The sequence below is a fragment of the Vulpes lagopus genome, chromosome 7 (assembly GCF_018345385.1).
Source record: "Vulpes lagopus strain Blue_001 chromosome 7, ASM1834538v1, whole genome shotgun sequence".
In the NCBI taxonomy this organism is placed as follows: domain Eukaryota; kingdom Metazoa; phylum Chordata; class Mammalia; order Carnivora; family Canidae; genus Vulpes; species Vulpes lagopus.
Window position 1 is genome coordinate 117372389 of NC_054830.1, and position 19083 is coordinate 117391471.

General features: G+C 38.0%; 1 long non-coding RNA gene across 1 annotated transcript in view; it reads left to right on the plus strand.

Moving 5' to 3' along the window:
• The first annotated feature begins 277 nt into the window (after nucleotides 1–277).
• The window catches only part of LOC121494468, a 165399-nt gene continuing 146593 nt past the window's right edge, over nucleotides 278–19083 (plus strand). Inside the window, exon 1 of the long non-coding RNA XR_005988813.1 lies at nucleotides 278–411. This is a non-coding gene — a long non-coding RNA (uncharacterized LOC121494468). The remainder of the gene's footprint in view (nucleotides 412–19083) is intronic.

Here is a 19083-nt window from a genome sequence, read left to right on the forward strand (position 1 = left end):
ACTGTTAAATGCTCAAATCCAAATAATTTTTAAAGCACCATGACCCTTTAATGAAAACAGCCAATAAGATAGGATCGGAAAAAGCCAGATTTTTAGGAACAAGGGATTTTTTTTCCCCTTGTGCTTTGTTTTCCCAGTCTTGAATTAATCACAGCTGTCTTTCACCAGCAAAGGTTATTTTTGTCTAGCACGCTTTAAATTAAAAAAACAACAACAAAGAAAGCGATCTGATGTTCTTCAAGCCTCCATAACCTTCCACAGAAAAGAGGGAAGCGTGAGCTCTGTGCAGCTAAGAATCCAGCTTTTAATTATATCTTTCTTGTGTTTACATGAACTTTAGTTTGCATTTCAGAAGCCTTATGGAAAGATTCCTGCGGCGGACCCTGGAGTAGTGGCGAATTTCTCCATCAAGTGAGTATTGATGAGCTGCAAAGTTCAGTGAACAGGAAAATTCTGCTCCTTTTATTGCCAATGTGACAGGTTACTTTATTACCATGCCTTTCACAGCAATTTAACAGTTACCCTGGTAACGGATTCAGTGAGGTAATGGGATCACAGGCATTAGAGCAGAGGCAGGCTGGCCGCTCGGAGCAGCCATCTGCTGGCTGCTGTTCCAAGGGCTGTCTGCCTGGAGGAGCCCTGACAATCACGGGGTGCGCATGGCAATGAGGCAGGTGAAACCGCAGGCCTGCCCTATTTAGCTGTACTCTGGTGATTTGTCTTTCTAATTCTATTGAAATAATAATCAGGATTTGTTTCTGATTAATTAACTAACCTTTTGGTAAAAAGATTAGATAACGAAATTGCTGCCTATTCAGAGATAATGAGATTTTTATTACTCTGTCAAAAGAAAAAAGTACATTTATGTGTCACCAGCCGCTGTGTCAAGAGGGAAAAAAAAAAAAAAGAAGAAGAAGAAGAAGAGGAGGAAAGATTTAAGTCTTTGTCAGATGTGTATGTTCCTCAACAGACAGGGGTGTGCTTCATTCTGCAGGAACTCCCCGGTCTTATTTGAAGCCTTTAGGAAGAGCTTTTAAAACAGCAAACAAAGTAATAAACACATTTTAGGCCAATGGGCTTTTGGGGAGGGTGCTAATTTGTTTTAAAATGTCTCCTAATGGAAGAGAAACGCTCGGGAGTCTCGGGGACTTGCCTGTACCGTGTGGGTGTATTTATGTAAGTGTGAGAGTGTGAAGAAAGCAGTAAAATCTCCACGCTCGGCTTTAAAATGACATATGTAGACAGGCTGCTTGGCCTCGGCTCTACAGATACGTCTCCGCCTTGCAGTACATTTGTCTTCTGGCAGGAGTTGTACTTGGGCAACGGGAAGGGGAAATCATCCGAGCTTAGCAGGCTGGGAGGTCACCTGTGCCTGTCACAGGTAGGCCGCGTTAGGAAATGAATTATTCCAACGGAGTTAAAAGGGAAGTGGCCCTTCTTCCCGGCTCACTCGGAGACACACAGCCGGTCGATTTAACCTTTTCTCTTAAGAAGTCACGGCTCAATCCTTTGTTAGGGGGGCTTTCATTTTCTCACTCCTCTGCTGCAATACAGGGGGAGGAAAAAAAAAAACAACCAACCCCGGGAAAAGTGCTTCCCTCTGATAAAAGATGCCAAATGAGCCAAAAAAAGGCTGTGTGCAAGCAGCCAGCGTTGTAGGGAACAAAGTGCGGTGCATTTCCAAATAAAATTCTGCAGAGCGACAGTGTTGTTTTAATTCCTAAAACCTGAGGAGGAAACAGAGTGCGTGTCTCTTCCTGCGTTGCAATAAAACCGAGGAGTGGGAGGGAGGGAGGGAGGGCCACGTGGTAGGCCGGGACCCAGCTGAGCATTTTGTTAGAGTGAATTTGTGTCACTGCCTTTGCAGACTCAATGAGACACTTATGTTTCTCGTGACATCCTGTGGCCTTGGCTGCCTCAGTTTGTGTGTGTATGAACATGAAAAGATTTCAAGTTCTAAAAATGGAAGTTTCTGTTTTGAATTTCATATGGTTCACAGACAAGTTGAAACAGACACACACACACACACACACACACACACACACACACACAGGAAGGGATTCAATCAGATTTGAACATTCCAGAGCTTACTTTCCTGTCCTGGGGTTCCCAGTCTCCACCCCACCCCCTCCTTTATTCTCACTCCCTCCTGCCACTCCAGTTGCCAGCTAACAGGCTCCATTTCTGATAACAGATGCTTGACAAAGAAAGAGAAATAAGACATTAAAAGGAGAAGGCTGATGCCGGTGTGGGGATTTCTGATAGTTCCTTGCCAATAGCTTTCTACAGGAACTTGCTCTTGTTGGCTCTCTACCAAACTGAAAGGAAAGAACAGGCGGGGGCAGGGACTCTTTGTCTTCAAACTCCTAGTGAAATATAGGGTTAATATTAGCAATTATTATTAAAATTAGCCAAATGTTATTAAATGATCTTTGTATAGAAGAATAAGTATAGTTTTCCCTTTGGCAGACAATGACATCTGCAGCTCTACATTTTCATGAAATGACTATACTTAACAAAAACATTACTTCATTTTCATGGTATTTCTTTTGTGCCTAGGAGCAACCCTGTAATTGTTCACTTCAATTACAACATTACTATTTTAAACTGAAACCCATTTTATCTGCATGCCAGCTTTTTATTTGTTTTACCAACTATATCTATTTCCATTACTGCAAGGCTGATGGTTTGTCTCAAGAGGAAATCAAATCCATTAATTCAGAAATTTCAAGCCCGACTAGCTCTGCCATAAGCAGCATTTCTTATGCTAATAGCAAATGTGCTGAGGCTGAAAGAAACTGACATGGCCCTGTTTTTTATCATAACTTAAGCATTTATGTAAGAAGGCAAATCTAATAGTACTAGGAAACTGTAAGTGTTATTATATATAATTCACTTTCCTGAGATCTGGACAGGGCTCTGGTTTGTGTAGCCATGGTTTAAATCAAGCTGCCACGAGACTTTAACTCACCTGACTTTTCCTATTTAGCCAACATATTGCTTCACAACAGATACATCCAGCATGAAACTAGATTTGTGGTTTTGGGTTTCTTTTTTTTTTTTTTTTTCAACTTTTTTTTCCGGCCTGACTTTTGTCAATGCAGGGGGAAAAAAAAATTCATTTGTATTCAAGTGATGCCTGAAACATATCCCTGTTACAGCACCAGCTTGAGACAAACCTGGCCCCATTCTGCTTCATTTTTAATGCACACTGTTTGGGTCCTATCACATGATTTGTGTTCAGTTAGATACTTTGACTCAATAAAATCTGACTGTGACCCAGAAAAAGAGAGAGAGAGAGAGAGAGAGAGAGAGATTGCTCCTGACTCCCACATAAGCTTTTGCAGGCACTGTGACCTGTTTATGTCACCAGTAAAGTGTACGAGATTCCTATCACAGAACCACATCATCTTTTGGGATCTAAAAAAATACAGAAAGCTCTCAAGAACCCCAGCCCTCCTTTGTCACTGCAAAGCCCTCCAGTGCTATAAATCAGTCCTCATTGGGAGCTCTTATATACCAGCCGTCACCGATAAGCTTTGGAGAAGTAGACAAGGCTTTTAGGAACTGCTGAACCATGAAGCTGACCTGCTTAGGGTTTTGTGGTAGGCTATTAAATCCAGGATGGCCGTTTTAAGACGATTCCGTTTTCTTCTTGCCTTGGCCTGGTTAAGGAACTTCACCCCCAGCTCATTATTTGGCTGATTTAAAAAGAGAGAGAGCGAGAGAGGAGAGAGAGAGAGAGAGAGAGAGAGAGAGAGAGAATGGAGCAACCTGCTGTCTGAGAATGCCACCTTCACACACCAATTTAATGAGAGTGACTGATGCTGACGTAGTTTACGGGCTCAAACATCTTGCCGCCGATTTTGCAGCTCAGAAAAGATTTACTAACTGTACATACTGCTCTGCTTTTGTTGGCATGAGTGCCACGATTCTTTTCTCCCCAAAACGAACTCAAACTCTTTTGTAAACATGCGTTCTTTGCTTAACACATTGTAAATGGATCCCAGTTGTGCTGCGCGAGCGCTCTTCACCGTTATGTAAACAATTATTCACTGAAAGGCTTGCTTTAAATTGTCAATGACTATATTTCAGCTGTAATGTTGCTTTCAGACCTGCCCAGTGGTATAAATCTGGTCATTTGTTTTTTGCACTCTGCCTATTACGAACCAGTTAGAAATGTGCTGATTATTTGCACAAGCCTTTCACACTGTGAGCGCAGTTAAATTGCTGTTTTATTTTTCCTGTGTTTGATGAGTGTTAACAAGAGCGCCATTTGAGGAAACCCAAACCAAATACAGCTCTTTAATTGGGGTTGGGGGTGTTTGGGAAAAGCCACCCGGCGAGTCATTCCACTGTTTAATGTTTGAGAGTTCGCCCACCCCACCATAGGACTTAGGGCAAGATTAATTAAAGGGGATTGACAAAAATGCGCTGCCCCGCTCAAGCCACGGGGATGGCTGCAAATATGGTGCATCCAGTTACTGGGGAGCAGATTGCTTGCTGAGGGAGCTGATTCCCAACTCCCTTTTTAAAACTTCTCCCGGTACCAAACATCTCCATGTTTGGAGAAGGCAGTTCTGCATTCTGTATCCCTCCAAGGAAGCACGATTTACAAAGAAAATGATGTAGCGCTCCCACTGGGCACGTGACTTGCCTTCGCAAAGTCTGTCCCGGCTGATGAACATTCCAGATGATGCACAGAACTTAGTCTTCTTCTTCTTTTTCTTTCCCTAAACAGTTATTTGTTTGTTTGTTTGTTTGTTTTTTTAAGTTTTCCCTCCCCTTGCAGTTTAATGGATCTTCTGTAACACGCTGATCAAGCTTTGGAGCTAGAAATATGATGACCTCAGACGGTCTTGTTGGTGTGAACCAGAATAAGTGTTGTAGCTTTATCTAGCTCTGTTGATAGAACTACAAAACTGCGTTGCCTTAGATAGCATTGACCTTAGATCAAGCCTAGGATAATGGAAAATGCCCCAGGTTCCAGCCCTGGATTTGTCCCTTACTTAGCTCAGTGACTCTGGACACTTCCTTTAACCTCTGTGAGCCTTACCTGTGACATAGCACAGTGAGGCAGCATGACCGTCATTGTTCTTCTGAAACTAAAACTCTAGGATGTGTGTGGTACATTATTTGAGCTGCTTTTTTTGCATCTGTAAATAAATAGAGGATATTTAGTAGATACAAGTAGGAAGCTCTTTATTTCCATATTGGATAGGAAGAAGTAAACCTGTGATTTCCTTGTTAACTGCCAATTCGGTAGAGTTAATGCAGATAGGTGCGTTTCTTTCAGCGACTGTTCTTTGCAGCCGTAAAGGACTACATTATCATTGAGTAGACCATATAAGTCATATGATTTAGCTCTAAAATATTTGGTAATCGTATTCTTTTGCATTTTTAAAAATATACTCTCTCCTCTTGTGATCAGGATTCAAACTACCTTTTTTTCCTAGTATGCTATTTATTCAGTCTTTTGTACGTGTTAAAGTCAAGTTAGGTGAAATAATGAAAGTAATGTGCACATCAATATATACTTGTGAAAATAAAGACAGAAGGCTTCCCCCATCTGAAATTTTCTTTTCTCTAGGTATTGGTTCAAGTTATCACTCGTGACAAGTTGGTTCTGTAATTCTTGAGTACAAAAAGCCCATTTAAGGACCATTACTATCAGCTTTATTGCAGTGACAAATATAGGATTGATTCGGTTCTTTTGCTAGGCTAACCACGGTTTTCTAAAAAAGAAACAGACATGCTCCGACAAAATTTCTCTTACCCACTATATATGTTCCATGTGTGATTCTAAAGAACATACAGAAATATGTTTGAATTACATATGTTTCAGTTAAAAAAACACTTAGAGGGGCACTTGGGTGGCTCAGTGGTTGAGTGTCTGCCTTTGACTCAGGTCGTGATCCTGGGGTCCCGGGATCAAGTCCCACATCAGGCTCCTCGAGGGGAGCCTGCTTCTCTCTCTGCCATGTCTCTGCCTTGCTCTGTGTGTCTCTCATAAATAAATAAATACAATCTTTTAAAAAATTAGAAAATAAAGTTTTTGAAGTATACTCTTTAACAGTCCTGAGTCTTAGTAGTTGGTTTGTTTTAAAATTTAGATGTTAGACCAAATTGAAGTATTCGCAATGCCTCTTTTTATCAGCTTCCCCAAGGGCCCACACATGCAGTACTTCCTAGGAAATACATGCATTTGTCTACTCACTGCTTTCTTATTTTCTTTCCCCATTTCTGCCCCTGTCCAGACAGACAACTGTGCTGTCATGATTTTACTTTTCAGCTCCTCACCTTATAACAGAGTATCTAGGAATATTATACCTGAAAGAAGGAACCACTTACTGCAGGCTAGACATGTAGAGGATTAATAAAGTCACTTCTGAGCCCAAGTGTGTGTAGAGCAGCTCACTGTGGCTTTAATCACATACTGGTGAGGGGAAAATGCTTCTGGTGTCTACTGTCTGTGGCTACTTAGACAAAGGCAGATTTGGTCTCCTTTTTTCTATCAATCTTTCGTGTTTATTGTACCTAAATACCTGCAAGAGTTCAAGCAAGTTTTCTCATCATTATGCTGAATGAGTTTTAAAAATTCAAATACTCTAATGCACACCTAGCTATGCCTGAGTTGAGACTCCCTTGCTATTGTCAATTAGCCGCCCTAATCTAGTTGAAAAATATTCTGTACCATTTTTTGAGTAGGTAGAACTCTCTTGACATGGCCTGGATCTCAGAGGAATGCCCAGCTGTTGAAAAATGTTTAAGATAAAGGTCACATGGCCTTAATTGATATGTTCCTTTTTCAATTACTTAAACTGTAAACTCCCAGAAAGTAGAGAATTTACCTGCCTCACCTTCCTCATCTGAAATCTAGCCATTTAGCAATGGCTCACCTTTAGTAAGTGTTCAATAAATGTTTATTAATCTAAATAATGACGGCATCCTGAATATTCATTCTTCATTCTGAGGTGGTGGGCACAAGGAGTGTAATCATCAGTATATGAAAATGTTCATTCCTACTCACAGAATATTCTGTTTGTGAATTTGCTTAAGCCTAGATAGAAGTTCAGAGACTAAAAAGTCATTTGGGGCATCTGGGTGGCTCACTGGTTGAGTGTCTACCTTTGGATCAAGTTATGATCCCGGGATCCTGGGATCAAATCCCACATTTGGCTCCCCAAAGGGAGCTTGCTTCTCCCTTTGCCTATGTCTCTGCCTCTTTCTCTGTGCCCCTCATGAATAAATAAATAAAATCTTTAAAATAAAATAAAATAAGTAAAATAAAAAGTCACTCATATTGCAAAAATGATTATTTTCCTAAAATACAATTAAATAATGCATCAAGTTGAGTTAAAGCAATAGTTAAAGTTGAGGAGGAGGGAAGATTATAAGGTACAAATAAAGAAATGAATCTTGGCATTTAGAAAAGTTTTGAAACTTTCTTTCTATTATTACATACGTAAAATATGATATTCTCCATAAGCCTATGAGAACCTGTAGCTGCACCTTCTTCTGCTTTTAGACCTGTTCTTATCATTTGACAGTTACTCACTTAAATACTTTATTAGCAGGAAGAGAATAATTTTGTAACCATTGCCATATATTATGTTACTCTTCTTAAATAAGCATGCACTCTTTTTTGTAAAAACAGCAAGGATTTTTTGAAAAAGAAAACTGGATGTGCCATACTTTCAAATGCAGTGTGCCACGAAACCCAGACAAAAGGAATCAGAAAAGGCTACCTGCAGATCAATGTTACAACTATGCTGAGTCTTGAAGGATAAGGGGATTTAGCCTGGAGCCCGAAAGCCAGATTCATTTCAGAGGGAAGAGCATACATTGTTCTTTAGCTTTGAGTTTAAATCAGACCACGAAGACATGCTTTTCCTGACTATAAGACTAATGTTATTTATATTTTGTAGAGATTTAATGAATAATTGAGGGAAATTCTCTACCTCCTCCTTCAAAAAATTACTTTTTTAAAATTGAAATTTGGGATTTATAATAAAACAGTTATTAAGTGGTTCAATGTGATCTCATTCATTTTCACTTTTGACAATATTTGAATAATAAACAACAATCTTGTTTATTTGTTCGTCTAGTCAATAAAATGGTATTGAATCTACATGAACTTCTCTAAGAACTGTGGGAATTACTAGGGATACAGGAGTGTAAAACCAATGTGGTCTCATGTTTTCATGATGGTTGTAGATGTTTGAGGCCATCTTCCTAACCATCATCAACAGGTAGTGGGTCTAGAAGAAAATCTCTAAGAAATGGATACTAATGTATTACCTTTGTGTCTGCTATACACCATATTATCACAAAACTTTGTGTCTGAAAACAATCATCATTTACTATCTCACATTTTCTTTGGATCAAGAATTTTGGAGCAGCTTTGTGGGGGCTGTTCTGACTCAGGATCTGTCATGAAGTTGCAGTCAGATGTTGGCTGGGTGACTATCTTCTGAAGATCAGGCTAGCCTAAAGGCTGCTTCCAAGATCTCTCTGACACATGGCTGATGGTAGGATTCCTCAGCTCATATCACTGGGCTTCTCCATAAGGAAGTTTGAGTGACCTCAGGATATGGCACTGGTTTCCATCAGAGCAAATGATCCAACAGACCAGACTGAAAGCTGTGACTCCTTTTATATCCTAGCCTCAGTTAACATACATGATCCCATCCACAGTATTCTATGAACAAGCCTTAATTAAATGCGGGAGGAAACCACACACTAGGGAATGAACACCAGGAGGTGAACCCATTGGGCCTACCTTGGAAGCTGGCTACTGCAATTACTGAGTCTGGAAAATTTCCACATCTCTGAATCTAATTTGTGACATAGTTGTTAGTTCACCCAGAAGTTGAAGTTAACAGCTCTTTTAGTTAAAATAAAGAATCTATTAAACTTAAGGTACAAATTTTCAGGCAGTACTGAGCTTTTTGTTTCTTTGTTTTCAATTAAATAATCATTCCTAGTACTTTGAAACTATTATTCTCCATCAGAAGGCCACTGCCTGGAGTGAGTCTTCCCTCTGTTCTCCGTGAAGCATAAGGCCTCAATAAAGTATTTGAACCATGGTATGTTCTTCCCGAGTAGTGAAACTTTTGACTCACCAAGGAATCATTTCAGCTCTTCCATCTGTTTGTTGTATATAATGAAATTCTGAGTAAGATTTCAAGGTTTCAAAATTTCCTGTTGCAAAAAAAAAAAAAAAGAAAAGAAAAGAAAAGAAAAGAAAAGAAAAGAAAAAGAAAATCAAAGTACTAATTTAATTCAAAATCTCACCAAATGCCAGAATTCTTTACTCAACATCCCTTAGAGATGGTCAGTGGGTAGATGGACTGTGTTACATGTTGCATGACGGGATGCTCACTTCTTCATGGGAAATGGTAAATCTATATCCAGAAGAAAGCCAGCATCAGACTGTGATATGTCAGCCCATGGGTCTTAACTCTGCCTTCTGGAGCACTGTAAGACAGTCTGGCCGCCTCTACTGTGTGACAACCTTTCATATAGTTAGCTGTTATTTCTTGTCCTTATAAACAAGTAATAAATTGACTTTAAATTGATATTCTAACTATAAGTCATTATTATTTAATTCCCCTGAGGCCACATTCTATTTATCTACTTTAAAGACGTTAGCATTAGCATTTTCCTTAAAGATACTGTTTTATTTTTCTTTTCTTTTCTTTCTTTCTTTTTTTTTTTTTAAAGAGAGAGTGGCAGATACACAAGCAGAGGGAGAAGTAGGCTCCATGCAGGGAGCCCAAAGTGGGACTCGATCCCGTGTCTCCAGGATCATGCCCTGGACTGAAGGCGGCACTAAGCCGCAGAGCCACCCGGGCTGCCCCAAAGATATTGTTTAAATCAAAATTTGTCTTTCTCTTCCTTAGTCCAACTTAGTGAGATTCTACTAAATGCAAAGGCAAATACTTGTTAGATTTCTCAGAGATTGTGAATTTAATTTACTGGCCCTCTAGAAATCTGAAGCTTAACTGAAGCAAATTCCTTTCCTGCCTTCACAACTATTTTGCCCTGGAAGGACTTAAAAATCAGATTGCAAATCCTAAATGCTGCTGTCTTCTATCTGGTTGACAGGTATTCCTTGGGTTTGCTTGGAGTCAGGGATGAGATTACTTAATCCCAGGAGTCCTATTTTTCCTTTTGCCTAAAGCCTTCCTGGTGTTAATTAGGTGTAAAGAGAGGTGAGGAATTAACCCTTTCAGGAATGGCATCAACCTTTCTTTGATTACATACTCTGCAGCAATAATGAGCTATAATAATGCCCATCATTTTGGAGGTTGCCATATTTTAAAGGAATCCCTAGTGTTACCTGCGAAAGTTTGTAGATCTATTTCTCAGCCAGAGATATACCAGGGAAGGACCGAAATTTCTTGACAGTTTGCCCAGTACCACTATTCTTGGAGGCTAACTCCTTTTGAAAGAATCCCTTGTTGGTGGGGGCTGGTTTGTTGTCTTTTCTGACCTTCCTTATGTTGCAAATGCCTGTCTTCTGATAGCAATATTTCCATCTGGCTCTGTGCTCCTTTGAACTGAGGCCACATGGAAAGAGTTTTCTTTTTCTCTGTATTCCTCAACAGTCAAGAAGGTTAAGTCAGGCTTTCTGGAGAGTTTTATCAATGCCAGTAGCTTTCCTGTAGTTGCACACCATGACAGCGATTGCTATATTTTTTAAAGTGTACTATTGTATCAAAGCCTTCAGAATCGTGTTGAAAAAGTAGCGTCTTTATAAAATACAAATAGTGTTTTGGAACTACTAAAACCTGTGTTTTATGCAGGACCAAGAACAAGGCAAACGTGCATCTCTGTGTATTTATTCCGTTAACTTCCTGCTAGTGTTATCCAGGATCAGACTTTGAAGTAAGAGAAAAAGAGATGGCCTTGCCAGATAGCCAAGTGAAATCAATTCTTGCCTCAAATGTTCTGGGTTTAAGAGGTAATTAAAAAGTCTTGCTAAAACAGGTTAGGGAGCCATACTGTTTTGGTAGGTGGAAAGTTAGGCTGTGAGAATTTTGACAGCTAATTTAAAATTTTGGAGATTAGTCATGTTAGGGAGATGAAAACTAAAATCTGACTCTCAATGCTACTTTTATTTGCCTCTTTCTTGTTTAAGTCATTCATAAAGTATAGTTCATCATCGTAAAAAAGTCATTGAGTAACAGAAATCATTTGTTTCCAGGAAAATTAGAGACATTTCTCTGGATGTCTTTAGTTTGCAGCTAAACTTTGAGCAGTTTGGGAACTATTTCCCTGTTGGGAGAAATGGACTTCAAGAGAGTAAAGTGGGCTTTTTTACTTTACTTCAGATTGTATCAGAAGAAAGGTATCTAAGGAAATTGTAGGAATAAAATAATACCATGATTCCTCCTCCTATAAAAATTCACTAAGCTGAAAAATTAGTTTTAAAGATAATATTATCCTACTTAAATGGTATAATACATCATGGCCTGAAGACATTATGATCTTCATGAACCCATACACAGTTATCAAAGAGGAAAAAGACAATCCTAAATGCTCTAAATAGATAATGGTTAGATTATAATTAAGAAAAGGGCAGCCCGGGTGGCTCAGCAGTTTAGCACCGCCTTCAGCCCAAGGTGTGATCCTGGAGACCTGGGATCGAGTCCCGTTTCGGGCTTCCTGCATGGAGCCTGCTTCTCCCTCTGCCTGTGTCTCTGCCTCTCTCTCTCTCTCTCTCTGTCTCATAAATAAATAAAATCTTAAAAAAAAAAACCACTTAAAATAATTAAAGCACTATATCACACTCAAAATGGCTCCATGTTATATTATCAAAGTGTTAGAGGAATATCATGAAGATACTAAAATTATGTCTTATCTCCACGGATGACGAAAGTAAAATAGAACCTTAATGATGGTGATGGATCTAGATTACAGGGCAGTTAATGAGTCATCTTGTGTACCTGCCATTTTTCCTTTCTAAATTTCAATCTCCCAGGATTCTGTAGCACACTATTATGAAGAGGAATAAAGCTCTCTGGCTGCAATCTTTGTAGTTATATTTCCATTTATTATATATACTGTAATCAATCATAGTGAGGCTGGTACGTGAGTAGTATAAATTTATATCAACCAAATCAGGGCTGTTTGGGGAATGAAAGAGGATGGTACTAGTAATTATGCTGAAACATTATATGATCACTCTAGAAAGGAGTACAGGTAAAAAACTACTGACCAAAAACAAGTTTGTGTATATATATCTGTATCTCTATATATACATATATATATTTTTCAGTTCTATGTGTTTTGTTTTGCCACAAAAGTGAAAATCCTTTTCTTAGGTGTGTAAGGGTTTTTTGTTTCCTTGCTTAGTTTGTGTGCTTTTTTTTTTTTTTTTTTGCTAGGATAAGAGGTAGCTGAGGAAAACAGTTCTCCCCTTAAGCAGGATGGGACATTTGTTCCCTCTTCTTAAGATATCTGAGAGTTATTATTTCGGTTAGTCAGACATATTTAGGCCAATGATGCAAAATAATAATTTTAAGGAAAATATTTTTGTCTTCAGAGATTTTCCAGAATATGTATGCATTTATGCGTATATATATATAAACACACACATATATATGTGTGTGTGTGTTTGTGTGTGTGTGCATTTGCACATTTATTTTTTTCATGTCCTGAGAAGATACATGGGAATAGTGGAAATGAATGTTGAGTGCTATATTTTAATTTTTAGTTTTTTATCTGCAAGGTAGCTAACATACACTGTTATATTAGTTTCAGATGTGCAATATAGTGATTCAGCCATTCTGTACATTACTCAGTATTCATCAAGTTAAGTGTACTTAGTCCCCTTCACCTATTTCAGCCATCCCTCCATCCCCCCTTGCCAGGAACCATCTGTTTGTTCTCTGTAGTTAAGTCCATTTTTTGCTTTGTCTTTTTCTCCCCTTTGTTCATTTCTTTTGTTTCTTAAATTCCACATATGAATTAAATCATATAGTCTTTGTCTTTCTCTCACTGGCTTATTTCATTTAGCACTGTACTCTCTAGGTCTATCCATGATGTTGCAAATGGCAAGATTTCATTCTTTTTTATGGCTGAATAATATTCCACTATATATAAAATATATATAAAATAAATATATTTATATATATATTTATATTTATATATTTTTATATATGTATATATATTTACCACTTTTTTTTCCATTTGTCTATTGTTGGACACTTGGTCTGTTTCTATAATTTAGCTATAATAAATAATGCTGCAATAAACATAAGAGTGCATGTATCCCTTTGAATAGTGTTTTTGTATTCTTTCAGTCAATGCGTCAGCAGTGTGTTGCTTCATCATAGGGTAGTTCTGTTTTTAACTTGAGAAACCCACATACTATCTTCCTACAGTGGCTACACCAGTTTGTATTACCACCAAGAGCCTGAGGGTTCCATTTTTTCCACATTCTCACCAACACTTACTGTTTCTTAAGTTTTTTATTTTAGCCATTCTGGCAGGTGTGGCTTATATCTTTTTATGCCTTTGATTTGCATTTCCCTAATGAATAATGTTAAGCATCTTTTCACTTGTTTGTTGGCCATCTGTATGTCTTCTTTGGAAAAATGTCTATTCATGTCTTCTGCCTATTTTTTTTTCTTCTGCCTATTTTTAAATTGGATTATTTGGGAATTTTTTGGGGGGTAGAGTGATATAAGTTGTTTGTTTTTGATATTAAACCTATATTGGATATATTATTTGCAAATATCTTCTCCCATTCAGTAGGTTGTCTTTTAGTTTTGTTGACTGTTCCTTTTGCTGTGCAGAAGCTTTTTTATTTTGATATAGTCCTAATAATTTATTTTTGCTTTTATTTCCCTTTGCCTTAGAGAGATCTAGAAAGATGATGTTGCTGTCAGAGAAATTACTGTCTGTGCTTCTTCTAGGATTTTTATGGTTTCAGGTCTCATATTTGTATCATTAGTCCATTTTGAGTTTATTTTTGTGTGTGATTTAAGTTAAGCGGTCCAGTTTCATTCTTTCGTAGGTAGCTGTCTAGTTTTTCCAACACATTTTGTTGAAGAGACTGTTTCCCTTTGCATATTCTTGCCTGCTTTGTTGATCATTAATTGACCATGTAATTAGGGGTTTCCTTCTGAGTTTTCTTTTCTCTTCCATTCATCACTGTATCAGTTTTTGTGCCAGTACTGTACTGTTTTGATTATTATAGCTCTGTAATATAACTTGGAGTCTGGGATTGTGGTATCTCCACTTTCGCTTTTTGTTTTTTGAAGATTGCGTTTGCTATTCTGGGTCTTCTGTGGTTCCACACAAACTTTAGGATTATTTTCTCTAGTTCTGTGGAAAACACTCTTAGCATTTTGTTAAGGGGTTGCATTAAATTTGCATTAAATTTGTTTATTGCTTTGGGTAGTATAGGCATTTTAACAATATTTGTTTTTCCAGTCCATGAACATGGAATCTCTTTCCATTTGTGTTGTCTTTCATTTCTTTCACAGGTGTTTTATAGTTTTCAGAGTACAAGTCTTGTACCTCTTTGGTTAATTTTATTACTAGGTTTTTTATTATTTTTGGTGAAATTATACATGGGATTGTCTTCTTGATTTCTCTTTCTGATGATTCAATATTAGTGTATAGAAATACCATGGATTTCTGTACATTGATTTTATATCCTCTGACCTTATTGAATTCATTGATTAGTCCTAGTAGTTTTTTGATGCAGTCTTTTAGGTTTTCTGTATATACTATCATGCCATCTGCAAATAATAAAAGTTTTACTTCCTCCTTACCACTTTGGATGCCTTTTATTTTTCCTGTCTGATTGCTGAGACTAGGACTTCCAGTACTATGTTGAATAAAAGCGGTGAGAATGGGCATCCTTGTCTTGTTCCTGACCTTAGGGTAAAATCTCTCATTTTTTCACCATTGTACATGATATTAACTGTGGGTTTTCATATAAGGCTTTTATTATGTTGAAGTGTCTGTTTAGGATTTTTATCACAAACAGATGTAGTTTGTCACATGCTTTTTCTGCATCTATTAAATTAATCATATGGTTTTTGTCTTTTCTCTTGTTGATGATCTATTGTGTTGATTGATTTGCAAATATTGAACCCCTCTCTCATACCAGGAATAAATCCCACTTGATCATGGTGATTGATTTTTTAATGTATTGTTCAATTCAGTTTACTAACACTTTGTTGATGATTTTTACATCTATGTTCATCATAAATATGAGCCTATAGCTCTCCTTTTTTGTAGTGTCTATCTGGTTTTGGTATCAGAGTAATATTGGCCTCAGAGAATAAATTTGGAAGTTTTCCTCTCTCTTCTATTTTTTGGAATCATTTGAGAAGAATAGGTATTAATGATCCTTTAAGTGATTGGTGGAATTCACCTGTGAAGGAGTCTGATCCTGGACTTTCATTTGTTAGGAGTTTTTTGATTACTGATTCAGTTTCATTGCTGGTAATCAGGCCATTCAAATTTTCTATTTCTTCCTATGTCAGTTTTGGGAGGTTATATATTTCTAGAATTTTATCCACTTCTTCTAGGTTATCCTATTGGTTGGCATATAATTTTTCATAGGATTCACTTACTATATTTCTCTGGTGTCTGTTGTTATTTCTCCTCTTTCATTTGTGATTTTGAGTCCTCCATCTATTTTGTTTTTTGTTTGTTTGTTTTAGATAAGTCTGATCAGGTGTTTGTCATGTTGTTGATTTTTCAAAAAAAACAGCTCTGAGTTTCATTGATCTTTATCTATCTCTCTCTCCCTTTTTTTTTTAAATTTTTATTTTTTAGTTTCTATATCATTTATTTCTCCTCTTTTTTTTTAATTTTTTTTTTATTTACTTATGATAGTTACAGAGAGAGAGAGAGAGGCAGAGACACAGGCAGAGGGAGAAGCAGGCTCCATGCACCGGGAGCCCGATGTGGGATTCGATCCCAGGTCTCGAGGATCGCACCCCGGACCAAAGGCAAGCGCCAAACCGCTGTGCCACCCAGGGATCCCTATTATTTCTCCTCTAATGCTTATTGTTTTCATCCTTCTACTGGTTTTGGCTTTTATTTGTTCTTTTTCTAGCTCCCTTAGGTGTTACCTTAGATTGATTATTTGATATTTTTCTTGCTTCTTGAGGTGGGCCTGTATTGCTATAAATTTCCCTCTTAGAACAGCTTCTGCTGCATCCTCAAAGTTTTGAACCATCGTCTTTTCATTTTCATTTGTTTTCGTGTACTTTTTGATTTCTCCTTTGATTACTTGGTTGATTCATTCTTTTTTTCAGTAACATGTTATTTAACCTCATGTATTGGTGGTCTTTCCAGATTTTTTTCATGTGATTGACTTCTGGTTTCATAGTGTTGTGATCAGAAAAGATGCATGGTATAACTTATATCTTTTTTAATTTGTTGAGACTTGTTTTGTGTCTTAATGTGCGATCTATTCTGAAGAATGTTTTGTGTACTTGAACAGAATGTGTATGGTGAGTTTTAGGATGGAATGTTTAGAATATATCTGTCAAACCCATTTGGTCCAGTGTATCACTCAAAGCAACTGTTTCCTTGTTGATTTTGTGTTTGGATGATCTGTCAATCAATGTAATTGGGGTATTAATGTCTCCTACTATTATTGTATTACTATCGATTAGTTCCTTTATGTTTGTTATTAACTGTTTTATGTATTTGGGTGCTCCTATGTTGTGTGCATAAATGTTTAAAATTCTTATATCTCCTTGTTGGATTGCCCTATTTATTGTTATATGCTGTCCTACTTTGTCTTTTGTTGCAGTCTTTGTTTAAAATCTATTTTGTCCAATAAAAGTGTTACTACTCTGGCTTTCTTTTTACATCTATTTGCATGATAAATGCTTCTCCATCCCTTTTCAATCTGCATGTGGCTTTCTGCCTGAAATGAGTCTCTTGCAGGCAGCATATAGATGGGTCTTGTTTTTTTTATACATTCCATCACCCTATGTCTTTTAATTAGAGAGTTAGTCCATTTACATGCAAAATAATTATTGATAGGTATGTATTCATTGTGATTCTGTTACTTGTTTTGTGTTTTTTTCTAGTTCTTCTCTGGTCCTTTCTTCTCTTATTTTCTCACAGTTTGTTGGCTTTCTTTAGTGTTATACTTGGATTCCTTTCTCTTTATTTTTTGCATATCTATTTCTGGGTTTTGGTTTATACTTACCATTAAGTATATATAGAACATCTTCTGCATATAGCATCTATATTAAGTTGATGGTCACTTAAGTTTGAACCACCTTTTAGATAATATGGTGTCATACTTTATATCCTTTCATTTTGTTAGTCCCCTGATTGGTCTTTGTGGATAGACTTATTTTTATTGCTTTTGTGCTTCCTACTTTTCTTACTCTTACTTTTAGTTTTTCCTTTCCACTCAGAGATCCCTCTAACAATTCTTGTAGGACTGGTTTAGTGTTCATGAACTCCTTTAGCTTTTGTTTGTCTGAGAAACTCTTTATCTCTCCTTCTATTCTGAATGATAACCTTGCTGGATAGAGTATTCTTGGCTGCAGGTGTTTTCCTTTAGCGCTTGGAATATTATCATGCCACTCCTTCCTGGCCTGCCAAGTTTCTGTTGAGAAGTCTACTGATAGGCTTATGGGGGTTTCCCTTATATGTAACTATCTTTTTTTCCCCCTTGATCCTTTTAAATTTCTCCCTTTATTGTTACTTTTTGCAATTTTAATTACTATGTGTTTTGGTGTAGACCTCCTTGAGTTGATTTTGTTGGGGACACTCTGACTCCTGGATGTAGATATCCATTTCCTTCCCCAGATTACGGAAGTTTTCAGGTATTATTTCTTCAAATAAATTTTCTACTCCTTTCTGTCTCTCTTCTTCTTTTGGGATCCCTATAATGTTAATATTATTATGCATGATGGAGTTAGCAGACCAGTCTGGGGCCACAATGGGCTGGAGTTTAGTCAAACTAGGCTTTTTCCAGAAATGAAGTAGCAAACTTCAGCATACTTTCCTTGTATTGTCCCCTGAGAAGCTTTCATTGGTGGGTGGACCTGCTGTCAGACTCATCGTCTGCCCCCAGTCTGCTGCTGGGGGTGCAGTCTGACTGGTGTGGGTAGCTGTATTTTCCTCTCCCCTGGAGTAGTGCTGGTTCCTGCTTTGACTGCTTGCACACTGCCAGGCTTGTGGCCATGATTTGAATGGGATCCAGCCAATAGAATATTGGAGGGAGCAGGACATGCAGGGCTTGTGAAATTTGCATGCTAGGAAGAGGAAACATGTAGCCACTGCTAAGACCTGACTCTCAGGAGGTGGGGCACACATTTTTAACAAGGTGTACCCTGGTCTTCTGTGGGAGGACGCCTGGCACACTACCACTGTTGTTGCTACTAGAACTGAGGCCCCTCAAAATGTATGGGCCATGATGTTGGCAAGGTTTTTGCTGGTCTTCTGAAGAAGAGGATCCAGACTGAGGCAAGCTGACTAGAAAGGGCAGATCTGCTCAGTCGTCAGGTGGGCGGGTCAAGCAGGTTAGGTAGTGAGTATTGGCTCTGCTCACTATTTCCTGCGGGTGGCCAAGTGTTAATGCTAGGAGGTGAGGGGAAGAAAGGTACCTGCCAGCTCCTTTATTCTTGGCAGACTCCCCCAATGATCTCTGTCTCTGTAGTAACTGCTCTAAGATTAATAAATAACTCTCCCTTTCTATATGTCCCAGGCATTTTTCAAAATGCTGCTTCTATGCTATATCTGCATGGGCTGTTTGTCCTGCTTTATAGGCAAGGACTATTTCTTATTGCTCTCTGGTCTTTCCCAGAATAGAGCCTGATGGTTTTTTAAATTTCAGGTTTTAAGTCCTGCTGGTTGTAAGAACTCACAAAATTTGTCCCTTTTGTTTTTTAAAAGTAAATGTTATGGGAATTCATCTTCCCTGTGCAGACTTGCAGGTGTGACAGTATTTCTTGCTCCTCTAGAGCCTCACAGCTTCCTCTCTCCCGTGGCCAAACCCATGGAGTTTATCTCTCCACTACATCTCCACCCTTCCTACCCTCTTTGATGTGACCTCTTCTCTACCCTTTGTTATGAAGT